This window comes from Colletes latitarsis, chromosome 2 (assembly GCF_051014445.1).
Source record: "Colletes latitarsis isolate SP2378_abdomen chromosome 2, iyColLati1, whole genome shotgun sequence".
Lineage (NCBI taxonomy): Eukaryota > Metazoa > Arthropoda > Insecta > Hymenoptera > Colletidae > Colletes > Colletes latitarsis.
The window spans coordinates 24,324,724-24,336,894 of record NC_135135.1 but is presented as its reverse complement, the minus strand read 5'-3'; the positions used below and the strand labels follow the sequence as shown (position 1 = coordinate 24,336,894).

Below are 12,171 nucleotides of genomic sequence, written 5' to 3'. Positions count from 1 at the left end.
CCCAGTTTGTTTTTTCTTCCTTAATTATGAATAAACACCAGTATTTCCGGCACCTTTCACCCAGTACAACGCAATAATAATCACGGTTACGTCAACTTTGGACATTTTCGAATCACCTTATGCCATAAGGGGCCATCATACTCTATCATCAAAATTATATCTTTACGACAAAATAAAAACTGAAAAGATCAATTTTTCCAAAGCGTCCATTGTCAACGCAAACTCTACTAAAACAAAATATTAAAAAGAGAATTTCTGTTGCCAATTACACGGTTTGCTTGAAAATAAATGGTAATGCAAGGGGTTAATGAGAAAGAGTGTTACTTGAATAGAGTATCGCTTGAATAGAATATTATTCTATTGGGCACACGGAGCAGAACGATCTCTCCCGCGCGATATCGAGCGCGCTCGAAGCATTATACGAATTAAATAAAAGCCCAAGCATATTGTCTAGTTAGGAGCAATGAAAATAACACGACCGGTTACATAGTCGAGACTTCTGTCGACGGTTGGTTACGCACGCTCGCTGTTAGGGACACGCATAGTAAACGCGGGACAGAAGGCGTACGAGCGGGGCCGAGACGAATGTTTGAAAGGCCACGTTGGTAGTGCTATCAATAGTTCACCGAAGTACCTACTTTACCCTCCAACCTTTTACACGCAGTGGCGTAGGGAAAACCGTCGTAGGGTCCAGGCGTGTGGAACGTCGAGGTTCAGACAAAAGGGACGTGCCCCGATGAGCGTTTCTTTGTCGAACCTGGTCGGCGTTAAGAAGCTTTGGAAAAAGATCGAACGACGCCCGGAAGGCTTCCTGGTATCGGCAACGATGAAAAATAGAAGTCACGATATTATTGGATACGGGATAGGGGTGAAAGGTCAGAGAAAGGGGCAGGGAAAGGTGCACCTGGGTTCTTCACGCCGGACGAAACTTATCCTCGTTTATCAAACGGTCGACCAGTGGGTCAAATGCTTCAGCCGCCATTTGTTATCCCCTTTTGGGGAGGGGAGCTGAAACATTCATCAGTAGGACTCCCAGACACTGGTACAAACTAGGTAGCTGATAGGGAACCATTTGCAACTGGTGAAATTAAATTGCTCCAGGTTTAGGAATTAGTCAATGATCCATAACTAACAGTGTATTTTGGTTCTTCCTTTCTTCCGAGACCTGAAACCAAACATTCATCCATGAGAAGAACTTGTACAAACGGTGACAAACTGAGTAACTGACTGAGGACACTTTTGCAACTGCAGTTGCACCAGATTCTGCAATTTAATGTCATCGGTTGCAAAACTATCCATCAGCTACCCAGTTTGTACAAGTTCTTTTCATTGATGAATGTTTACTTGAGTTCTTCCTTTCTTCCAAGACCTAAAATCAAACATTCATCCATGAGAAGAACTTGTACAAACTAGAGAGCCGATGGACGCTTTTGCAGCTGGTGAAATTAAATTGCACCAGGTTCTGCAATTAACCAATGATCCATAACAAGCATTGTACTATAGTTCCTGTTCTTTAGCGAGTGTTAAACAGTCACGGGGAGTTCCTAAGGCGTAAATTTGAGAGACACTGGTAGAAAGACGCAGTCGAACTGTTCAGGAAGGCTCGACGACGACGACGACGGTTGTTTTGCATCGCGTTGTCCTCGTCTTCCGCGATGCAGAAGGTGTTCTACGAGTCCGTTGTCGGGAAGCGCAGATCGCATCGCGAACGCTCGCCAGAGGCAGGAAGTCGTTTCGCTGGCGACCTAATAGCATTTTAGCGATATCGAGCGGCCCCGCGTAACTCGCGACGCTATGACGCGAGGTGGAAAAAGGTTGTCGACCTCTAACCCTTGTGTCGCTATCTTAAAACGGTTCACGGTTGCTCGATAGTTGGGCTAGCCGGGCCCGTCCAGGATCGAACAGATTTCCAGCGACGATTTCGCCGCCATACTGTCCTGAAAACTCTCCTACGATCGACTATCCACTATCGACTTAAAACCTAGTCCAGGTGATCCATAAACCGTAAATTCGCCGAGGATTCGATCTGGTGCTCGTCCCGTTTGAAATCGGGGATGACGGTACTATTTTCGGAGGGAGAGCTTACTTTACTTTTGTCGTCGAGTGGTCTGACGCTTTCGAACAGTTCGACCACTAGAAATAAGACGATCGTGGCGCGCGTTCGATGGGATGCTAAGTTTGAGATCTTAGAGAGCTTAGGGTCGTGAACGAAGGCTCTATTTGTAGGACATCGTGTTGCTATGGTCGCCTCGTCGGATATTCATGGCTTCTTAATCCGTGGACCAATAGTAGACACCCCAAAGAAAGCTTCTTGGTCCCGGGATGGGCTTAAAATGGTACCATGAAAATGTACTTCAACGATCGTTTCTCTTCTCTGCGGTTTCGTTCCGCTAATTATTTTATCCTTCTATTTCGGTTGGCGAACGTCACGATCGAAAGTTCGATTTCTGCCGGTCGTACGCGCGTGCCTGATGACACGACAGTGGACAGAGATGCGTTCATATGTCAAGCTTAAAATATCATAAAAGTAGCAGCGCCGGGATCGATTGGTTCTCGTCGAAGTGAATAATGCAGTCCTGTTCACGGTTAGCTCCGCCAAATTGCTTCCCCGTTCTGTCCCTGTTACCATGGCGTCAAAATTCTGCTCCATCCACCGTCCTTTGACCGGAAAAATGCATGGCCGATGCGATTACGCCCATCGAAACTCTGCCGTGAAAAATATCGATTTTTCTATCTTTCACCAACGGTAATAAAATCCCCACGAGTTTCGAAATTCACTGTTTACTCTGCATCTTCGAGAATTCATTTCAATCGAAGCGACCAGGTACTTCGATGCAATTAAAAAATGTTTCATTGAGTTGGTAATCGCACAGAAACGAACCTTATCGAATGATTTATGGTAAAGAAAAATATTGTAATTCTTCATTTACGCCATCTGACACGTATCTTTCGTGTTTCAGAATTCAGGTTATCTCGATTCATAGGTGTGTGCGCAAGATTCCTATTATCTTTTCTTAGTTCTTGATTTTACTTACAGATAAAGCGCGCGACTCGACGCCGCCATAAAACGATTATTAAATCATTATCCCGTTAGTACGTAGCGACGAAGATGATCGCAAACTCGCAACCCACAAGTATAATATTACGTTTTCAAAGGTAAAGTGGAGTCTCCTAGCATCGTTTAATATTCTATACTCGGGAATAATTATTTTCGTAAGGTTTAAAAACAGTTTACCGTAAATGCATCGCGTAAATATGGTTTCCAAGCGTAATGAAGCATTAAGATTCGAGATGGAGCGGCTCGAAATTAAATTCTGGCCCGATTCACCCGGAAGGATTTAATTCCGACGAGTGGCAGCGCCTTTTCGCGAAAGGGCTTGCGAATCGCCAGGTGTTTCAACACGGGACCGCGAATTTTCGTTATTTCATCGAGCCTCGGTCACGTTCCTGGGAACCGAGAAGAGCCTTTCAACGATGGCCGACTATCCCGGAAACCCCGAATCCGCCATCGAAATCTCACCACCCGATATTATAGTTTCGCTTTATCCTCGTATTCCCTTTTAATTTAATCATCGTATATTCATACGTCGAACAAAACACGAACTATTTGTCCAATCCTCGAATAAAAATTATAACGTTTCGCGTCGAACAAATAAAAATTTTCACCGTTCTATCGAGCAAACTGTATAAATTCCCAACACTTGATTGCACACGCGTTCTGCTGTTCGAATAAAATTTTTCACAGTCGATAAATTAGATTCTTTCGACCGTTATATCTTTATTCGAAATAATGGGTTCTGATTTTTTTTTCGCGAATCGCCAGATGTTTCCAAGCGTCCGTCTGAGCCTTTCAGAGATGGCCTACCGTTCCGGAAACCCCGGATTCGCTAACGAAATCTCGCGAACGACGTGCCTTCCGGTCAAATCCCCGGCGTTCCGTTCAAACGATCGCGAGCCCAACGGACCGTTTTCCCGCAGATTTATCTGTGGAAAGAAGTCTCCTGGCAAACTGGCCGCAATCGATGCGATTCACCGCCTCTTCCGGCATCCGTTCTTACACACCGGATAACCGAATCCGTTGGATTGTCGCGAATACAGTTCCTGGCGAGAGTTTATCGAGATCGGCTGAGAAAAAGTTGAGATTATTAAAACTCTTACTCGATTCGAAATTATTTACGATTTAAGATCGTACGATCGAAAAATTAAAATCAAGAACCAAAGTAATTTAAATTTGCAGCGGTCAATGAAACCGTGCAACTTTTTAGAAATATATCCCGTTCGCGATAAAAAAAATAGCGTCCGCAATTTCCAAGAGTTTCGAAGCCATCTGCCGCGTAAATGGAATCAGAATTTCAAAGGTCGCATTAATCTCGACTCGTCCGTGTTCTCTAAAGGTATTAATAACGAGGTTATCCGCATTAAAGGATGATAAATTTTCATGTGGGAAATTGAACCTGGGTCTTGCGGTATGCCGTGTCGCTGACCTAAGTTCAATTCCGCCTCGTCCGCTTTCTGCATCGTGAAAGGGTCGTTAACACTAATTTCATAGTTGCTTAAACTAAATTGCGAACGATAATAGGACGGAGAGCGACGATTACAAAGGCGTTGCACGACAAACTGTCGATAAAAATAGAGAGGTGGAGCCAGAGATTAAAAAACTTTGCGAGGGAGATCGACGGACTTAATAGAAAAAGGTTCTTCTCGCCAATTATTTTTCAATAAATAAAGACGTTTTTCGATCGATAATAAATAGGAAGAAACCAGTGATTTTGTTACGAAAAGGAGAAAACAATACATAAAGCAACGCTCGAGGGTTTCTCGTGCTGTTTCTGAAAGAGTCCAATAACTCTGAAGACCAATACTGCGAGGGTGGAAGACCTTTGACACGTTGGCACACGTACAGGGGACCCAACAGCGAGGCACACCGGGCTACTAATATCCTATGGGAGGTTTTGCTGCCCACCGGTTATAATTCTCGGAGGATATAACTCCTGGAACGGTTCGAGGCGAGTTCCGTGCACCGGACGCCCTCAACGCCCGAATCCAACGAAACGCCGTCGAAGGGAACAAGAGGGAACGAGGGACAGACCGAAGGAGGAAGGAGAAATCTCGACAATCGAGACTTAATGGCGAAATAGACGGTAAATTAAAAGTAATCGCCGAGTGGTCGATTTCCTGTGCGTGGCGCGGCGAAAATCAGCGGAACAAGCCTCTACCGACTTCTCCACTCGTCATCGGTCCGCCATCTTTCTTCGCGACGCAACGAAATATTAGAACTTCGATCGAAAACACGACGTAACAAACTTTGAAAATACTCGACCATTATTTCGATAAAACTCTCGATTCCGCCATGTTTTTCAGCTCGCGATCGGTCCGCCATCTTTCCTCGCGACAGAACGAAATATTAGAACTTCGATCGAAAACACGACGTAAAAAACTTTGAGAATACTCAATGTTCAGAACATCAATCATTATTATAATAAAACGAACGTTTACAACGCTGTTCCTTCCGAGTAACGAAGCATATCCCGATTCGGTTCCGCCATGTTTATCAGCGTCATTAAACGCAGTAAAGATCGTGCGTTATCGCGATGGAGGCAAACTTCTTTAGCGATGATTTACCGGCGCGTTCTTTGGAATCATTCGTTTACCCGGTCTAATAGCCGGTACGGTGAACATCAGAATTGATGGTTTGCTTAGGTTCGGAGAAGCTCGTAATGAATTATTCCGTGCATGCTCTACCGGACGCGGATCATTAGGTTTTTTTCTTCGGAGCGTCGTCTTCAGGGTCGACTGGCATCGTTGCAATTTTTCAACAACCGTCCGTTTCTCGCTGGCAGCGTCTCGTCGACGAACCTGGGGGGGGGGCAAAAAACACTCGTACGCGATACAAGGCGAGCTTTTCCCCCCGGTAGTTTCGATCGTATTCGTTCTCGCGGGACTCCGCGGTGCCCGCGAACCCGTCTCTGGTTTCCCATACTGCCGTGATTGCCTTTTTCCGCGCCTTTTTTTTTATCTTCGTCCATTTTTTTTTTTTTTTTCTGTACCGAGGCATTCATCAAAGCTTTGTCGGCGCGTTGGCCGGAACAACGAGCAGATTCGAAATTAGCACGGCCCGATGGAAGAGAGACGCGTTTCGCCATTCCCTCGGAGCAGTCGGTCGAATCGTACCTTTCCCTTTTCCAGGCGCCGTCGAGTCTTCCTCGAGAGCCTTTACACTCCTCGACTACGTCATTACCGCGTTAAACGTTTCTCCCCTTATCGAGGGAGGCTAGAGGCTATCGATCTTTCCTCGTGCACGAAGCCACGCGACTCCCCCGTCATCGACGAAGGGTCGACGACGGTACGATTCTTACGACAAGCGGAAGAAAACCTCTTTGAGATATTATATGCCCTTTGTTTTCCTCGATAACGATAAATTACTTTCAACCCTTTCGTTCTTTTTACCCGCCAGGGACACCGTAGAAGTGGATGACCGATCCCGAGCGAGGCTATAAAAATACCGAGGAAGTCCTTTGGTCGCGTTCGTCCTCGATGTCGGGGGATTCGTTAACGTCGTCGACGAGCATTCGTTTGCATCGAACTTGTTGCTTCGCGGCGCATTCGACGAGGAACTACTTTCGCCCGAAGTCTCTACGCCATTTTGTACCCCCTATTTCCGCAATGACGAACGATCTGATTCGTTTCGAAAAACGGGGACCACGGAATTGGAACTAGAAAAATTCTCAGATGGACAGAATTTGTCAATTTTAGCAAGGTTACAGATTTTAGGTTATGGTAGTTTACGATGGTCCAAAATCAAAATTTTAGTCTTGCAGAATATTCTACGGTAGGGTGGGAATTTACGTTCAGTTGGTTAGTACTGTCTTTTGAATTTCGATTTTTTCCCCGCCATTATGGTGCTCGAAAGCTAGTAGACGAAAGAGTTATGATGATAACTGTTGAATAATTACGGGAACTAGGATGAATTAGAAAAATATACAAAAAATTCGTCATCTAATATTCTACGATTTTCTTCCCACTCGTAACCCACATTTTAAGTTCGATTTGATTGTAAAAGCCCCCGGTTCGTCCTCCTGGCGTTCTCCTGTCGGTCGATGAAAGGAACGAGAGAAAGAGTAATGTCACTTAGCCGTGTCCGTCGCATCCGGATTGCTGTTTCCCGCCGAAAAGCAAAAAGAAAGAACCGAGCCAGACGACGCGATTACAAGCACCGGAGCATGCCTTTCCCCGGGTGACGCGACAAAACGTCCACGCAAAGAACTTCAGGATGTCGCACAATCGCTCGCGAGTGTGTGAATAGAGGGGAAAAGGCGCGGGGGGAGGAGGGGGAAGTCGCGCTTAACTTTCCTAGCATTACGATTCAGTAGACAACGGGCAACGCACAGCTTTTGGAAAAAAAGATATATAAAAAAACGAAGAAAAAAAACAAAAAAGAAACGCATCGATCCTCACCTTACTGGTTACGGGCATGGTTGACTATTCTTCGTTCGGTCGTCGAGTATGCTAACCGCGTGCGCGAGGAACTTCCTTCGTGCATCGGTGATGATCGGTCGCAGTTGGACGTGGCCGTCTGTGTTCGAAGACGTCCAAGTACGTGACGATTTACGTGAACACCGGAAGCTGGCACGAACGTGAGATCAAATTCAACGGAACAATACCGAATAATGGTAATCCTAGACAATGGCGCCGGGAAACGCATCTTCGTCGAAAGATGACGGGAAACTTGATTTTTTTCGACTGTGATTCGCTTGGACGAAACGTGTACTGAATGTTCGAATTGGGCCAGGCTTATCGTCTGTCTTATTACGTCTTATTATCCGCTATTAAGTAAATAAAGATTGAAAATCGTACGAGATCAATCGGAACTTATTTGCTGTCTGTTCGAGTAAAATGTATTCGTTTCTATTCGAGCTAGGCACGCTCTATTTGCCGCCTGAAAGAACTCTGTAGATTCGATGCCACTCACGGAGCAAACGAATGGCTAACTTTGTAGAGCTCTGAGCAGAATATAATGCGACCGTGGATCTGGGTTTTCCTTTCGCATCTCGTCGATGCAAACGTGTCTATTATTTTGAAAAGAAACGGAATCGACTCCCAGGAGTACTGAACATTCCACTGTAAAACTCTATTAAAACTTACATTGAAACTGTGAAAGAAATGTTTGAAATTTTGAAATTGTCATTGCTAGAAATTATTAGGTAAAACGCGTGACCGTCAAAGCGCTCAGGTGGTCCTACTAGGACGCTCTAAATGCAAATTACGTCCCACGTAAACTACAATAATTTAATCTCTGAAATTACCAAGCACCCTGCGGCTAATATTTCGCGAAAACCAGGAACACTGCACCAAAGGGGCATTTGGGGCCAGAGATGGGCAAGATTGTATTAGAATAATAGATACCCAACAACGTATAGCAATTTATTCGAGTTTATCCGATCGAAAGGTCAAGTTTTTATTCGTTGATCGTGAAATATTTTACTTTTCTTTGACTAGTAACAATTGATCGTCTCTGGGGGCCATTTTGGTTGTTCAAATACGCAGCGCGCCATCTCGAGTGGCGGGAAATTCGAAACAGTGGCCGCGAGCCAGCTGATCGGAGTCTCCCCGGGGTCGAGATTACTCGTGACCTTCGGTCAATTCATTCGCGATGGCCTTCGACCGACAGGGAACGATCGATTTCGTCGAAACGCGGCCGCCGTTATTCCAAGCAGCCGGAGATTCCTTTCATTCGAACCGAGAAAAACCGCCATTTAGTCGCGAAACGGGGTCAAGAGCTTTTCGCGGTTCCGCTTTGAGCTTTTCCGCTCTTTCCAGAATTAATAGACCGTCTCGCGGGAACACGGTTGCTACGCGGACTGTTTCCTTAACAAAAAATCGATCCTTTTCGCTCGCGACATTTTCTCGACTCTCGTACTGCAAGCACCATTATTTCGTTAATAATCGTCTCGATCGAACGAGTACTTTCTAGCTGGCGCAGAAAAGAAATGCTTTGACCTCTCACAACTGGCGGCCATTTAATACGTTCGCTCTATCCAAAATTGATACGAAGTCATCGTTATTTCATCGTGGTCCTCTATAAACTCCGTCGCGTACAGTGCGCAAAATGGCGTGGTCGTTCGAGGGTTGGTGTCGCGTGACTGATTAAAGGGCGGATATGGAACACGTTACTTAAATGTATTAATGTCCACGCCCCGCGACCGACGTACCGTGTAATATAAGAGGATATGACTCACCCTAGAAGCAAACATCTTCGAAGTAAGCTTGTCCAGCATAAATATGATTTTTAAATCTAGATTCTTTAATTAAAATTCAATTATTTTTAAAAGAGAATCACAGTTAATCGATAGTCGATTCGTTAGAGAATCGTGAGGGGTTCGAACGTCCCTAATACGTTCCTGGAACCAATTTCGTGGATCGTGAACTCATAAAAGCTCCAGATGGAGTCCATGCACGCGGGCAAAAGGAAGAAATTGCTGATTAGTCGGTCGTAAACGAAAATTGGAATTTCCCGAAGCACGAACCAACCGCGATGGTTGCTTTTACGAGTCCGGGTCCGGTGTTGAAACATAACAGTGCCAAGGGCCTCTCGAGTGGGTCGGTGAAGTTCCCTCTTCGAGCGTGTTCCGCGTTTCTGACGTTTTGGGTCGATAGGTCGTCGCGCGGCCGGAGGATTCCACGCCGGAAAAGGAGGAATTCCGATAGGTCGATCCATCTTCGCGATACATTTGCGTCGTGCGTTCCGGGGGGACCCCGGAAGGGCGGAAGATCGACGAATCCGATCACTCGCGAGCCAGGAACACCGTTTTCTCTCCAACTTTTCCGTCGCGAGGAAAACTCGATCCGAAGTTTCGTCTCGAATAGCGTACAAGCCTAAATAGAAGGTAAAGCGAATTCTTTTATTCGCCGAGATTGTCAGGAACGCTAAATTAATTCCTATCTCTGACTTCGCCACCTTTTTTGTTCCAGGTGAGTCCTCAGGGTGTTTCGATCGAGGACTGCCTTACGTAAGTAATGGCTTCAACGTGTTCGATTTATTATTCTTGAGAGACGGAATTAGTTGAACAACTATGCCATTTGGAATTCCCACTCGAGATAGCGCAAGTTTAATAAGAATCCCCGAGATAGCAGACCGAGCGTGAAGGCGCGATTGGCGGGAACGAGAGTAGGTAATTAGGCTATCGATTACCACGAAAGCCAGTGTTATCTGGTGCCGGTTAGAAGAAGTAGAAACGGTGTAGAATTATCAAAATTAATTGTCAGACGCGATTCTTCTCGGTAGCTTAGTGCAAAATTAATGATTTCGACTGTGGAAGTCTGACAAGGACTAATGTCGGACGCACGAATCTTGTTCCATTTGCCGAGCCATCGCCAATGCGATTGTAACGCCTGTGATCGATCGATTCCTTCTCCTTAAAGGGTCACGTTTGACGATTTAAAAAAAAATTTGTTAATTATTCAAAGAAATCGTACCTCCAAAGAAGGTACGATAGAATGCCACCTTGAGGACGCCGCCATTTTGCATAAATTAAAATATTTTTGTCTTTTACAGATTTTTATTGCAATTAAATCTTGAACAGAGTAAAAATCAAAATGGCGTAACCCTTTAAACGACCCACACACGATTTAATCCATCGTTATACCTCCAACAAATATATTATCGTACCTTTTGAACGATGCTTATCAGTGTATTGCACATTTTACGGTTCCAAAATGCAGTAACCTTCCAAACCATAGACGATCGAGATTCATTCTCGCGACAAATACATATATCGCATCTTCGAACAACGCCTATTAATGTATTACAACTTTTCGAACGCGCTGTTCCCCTGGCTCGGTCGATACGGTCGCGAAGATCTATGGAAGGAGATAACGGATCGAAGCGAGTCGGTCGGTCCGATCCCCGCGGGCCGATCAGCGATAGATCGATGACCACGTCGCGGGTCCAATTTGTGTTTCCAAGGCGAACATCGACCTCGTTTAACCTCATGACTTCGATCGTCGTCGGTTGTGTTGTACCTGCTACGCGTCTACGTCACCGCCTCGTCGAGAGAGAAAGAGGAGAACCGTGACTAAGTCACGGAACATCCGTGAGTCACGAGAGCACGCCGGGTCACCGTAGCCATCGTTCTTCCTCGGGGTGGCCAAAGAATAGACGTCGTTAGACGCGCCTCGAGAGCCCAACCCGAAGCTTTAAAGCGCCACTTAACCCTCGTCGTGTCGCGTTATGCGCCCTTGCGTGCTCTTCGTCGCCGCAGTCACCGCGATGGGAAATCGAAGGAACGACGGGAACGTAAACGAAACTTGGCGTTTTCGCAGCTCGTCCACGAGCACCTGGAGGAGACTCTGATTTTCCGGAATTGCGAAAGCCAACGACCTTGAATTCCCCGGGTCTTTACCACTTACTCTCTGGTTTCGTTTAGTAGGTGTAGCAGGGTCGTTCCGTGAGACATCTGTGTGCCAGATTTGGATGTTTCCTCTGGCAGACAATGCTTCGTACAAAGGCCAGATTCATGGGCCTGGTGGTCCTAAAAGGTTTTATGTAGCGGTTTTACAACCCTCGTTTCCCCAAAGTACGCTGGTCAACAGCTCACCCTGCCTGACGTAAGCAGATAGTTACTTGTTCGTTCTGTAATTCCTACTCTAAATTTTCTTCGCCTCTGTGTCTCCGTGAAAATAACATTTCCAGACGCTCGAAACACTCGTGGGATGTAAATGTTAGCGAAATATCCGACGCTTCCGGCAGGCCGTCAATATTTCTCGAGCACGCGTATTTTATAATTACAAACGTTCGGAAAAATTCGGTGAAAATACTAGGAACTGGGTGTCGATTTCACGCAATATCGGTATCGAATGGTCGACGGTGGTCTCGAGTTACTATTGACTTTTCCTTACGAGCCTAACTCCCCGCGAATGGCTGCACAGAGGTGTTTCCAGCTCGAGGGAAGCCCTCGGTGTTTCATAATCGATAAAGGGGTCCTACGCTTCCTCTTATTTATAAGCCCCGTGTCGATATCCGCGGTATTAAATTCGCTGGCGGGCTTAATCGCCAACTTTCGCGCAACTAATTGAGTCGCTTTTACGCCGGGCCAAAGTTAGCCGTGTTGGAAATTTCGCCTCGCCCGCGAAATTTCACGAAGAATTAACCTTCTGAAAACTGCGACGCTTCTC

General features: G+C 45.8%; 1 protein-coding gene across 3 annotated transcripts in view; it reads left to right on the top strand.

Annotated features, from left to right (window-relative positions):
* Nucleotides 1–12,171, top strand: part of Src64b (Tyrosine-protein kinase Src64B) — a 48,896-nt gene that overhangs the window by 23,542 nt on the left and 13,183 nt on the right. Inside the window, exon 2 of one of the 3 annotated variants that reach the window (XM_076783401.1) lies at nt 9,970–10,007. The exons of the other annotated variants lie outside the window; for them this stretch is intronic. The gene's annotated coding sequence lies outside the window, so the exon portion shown is untranslated. The remainder of the gene's footprint in view (nt 1–9,969; nt 10,008–12,171) is intronic. 3 annotated transcript variants of the gene reach the window in all.